The sequence below is a fragment of the Pundamilia nyererei genome, unplaced genomic scaffold, assembly GCF_000239375.1.
Source record: "Pundamilia nyererei isolate P.nyererei 1_Seehausen unplaced genomic scaffold, PunNye1.0 scaffold00030, whole genome shotgun sequence".
NCBI classification, from domain to species: Eukaryota; Metazoa; Chordata; class Actinopteri; order Cichliformes; family Cichlidae; genus Pundamilia; species Pundamilia nyererei.
The window spans coordinates 2,753,479-2,754,963 of NW_005187431.1; the positions used below are offsets into that span (position 1 = coordinate 2,753,479).

The 1,485-nt window shown below is 41.1% G+C and overlaps 1 protein-coding gene across 1 annotated transcript in view; it reads left to right on the forward strand.

Annotated features, from left to right (window-relative positions):
• Window positions 1-1,485, forward strand: part of col16a1 (collagen, type XVI, alpha 1) — a 77,738-nt gene that overhangs the window by 59,201 nt on the left and 17,052 nt on the right. The window lies entirely within an intron of this gene.

Genomic DNA, 1,485 nt, shown 5'->3' on the forward strand with positions numbered 1-1,485 from the left:
TTTCTGATTCTTCTGCATATGCTGTCAGTATTGCTTTCTTTCAAGTCTGTTTATAACTTAATTTAATTTTAGGAACATCGATGATGATCTCCAGCCAGCTCTCAAGGGCAACTTAACCTTCAATGCAGTATTTCAACAAGTAGTTCAGTGAAGAAAAGAAATGTCCTACTTTTTAAAAAAAAAAAACGATCTTATAGAAACTGCAGACAAGTGTTGAATACGAGCACATAAAGCACCGTCTGTGCGTACACGCAGTCACAGTCTGCTTGGAAATCGGGGAGGGAAGAGTTGTAGCACAAGCCTCCAGTGGAAAAGTTTGAACTCTGTCCTCCACGCGCTCACCTTTGCACAACACATTTGTCCAAATTTGCAATTTGGCACATGCCTTTGCAGCGTGGCAGAAGTAAACATTATTCCTATAACTGACGTAAAATTATACATGCAAAAATTATAGAGAACTTTCTTTTGAGCGAGCCTGTTAATGCACGAGGCCTCGTTTTAGCTCAAATAATCACCAATAGCGTGCGGCATAAAATAGCCTTCACAGCTATTAGCTCCAGTTTGAACAATGTCAAATGGGTTTGTAATGACTTTGAAACCAGGCCAGGTGCTATTGACAGACTCACTCAGTGGAAAGGGTCCCACTGCTTTGATAGGGTGCTGACCGCCTTTCACAGTAGATGCGATGGGTGTGTGTAATGAGCAGTTGTGTTTCAGGATTTATAATAACTGGAGATTGTCACGCTGTTGTGGCATTTGTTTATCTCTCTGAGTTTGAAGTTTTTCTCTTTTGGACTTGATTTAATAGAAAGAAAAAAATGAGTTTTTGTTCTCTCTCTCTCAGTGTCTCTTTTTTAATATTGCATCCCGGCTTCATCCCGGCTTTCTTCCACAGTCCAAAAACAAGCATGTTCTAAAGTGACCTGTCCAGGGCGTACCCCCATCTCTTGCCCAGCAAAAAGCTCTCCAAGTCTCCAACCCCCCCATTGGAGTTTATAGAATGCAATGATTGAGCTCACGTACTGTGATAGGAACAAAAATTTAGTTCTCAGCTTGGATGTGTCTCTCGCTTGAAATGCCTTCAGTTCTGGAGCCTCGGTAATTTGTTTTGTTGTGACATTGTGCGGAATGAGATAGTCATACACAGACATATTGCTTGCAAAGGTTGTGACAGTTTGTACCAGGTTTCTGCAGCTTTGGGTGATAAAGCAGCCCTCGGTGATAAAGTGAAGTGTACCCCATCAAGTGTGGAATTTCAACAACTCTGTGAAATCGTATTTGTTCAGCAAAATAGCAAGACAAATACTAGAAAATGACAGTGACAACAAGACTATGTTTGGTCGGCTAGCAGACACAGTTGCCACCGGAAAGTTTGTGTCTTAAGCTAAACCTTTACCGCAGCAAAATGTTGACTTGCCTAACTGCGATCTGCCAGCTTAGACATTTTTAGTAAATGTTTGCAACTTTCTTACTTTGACAAACCAA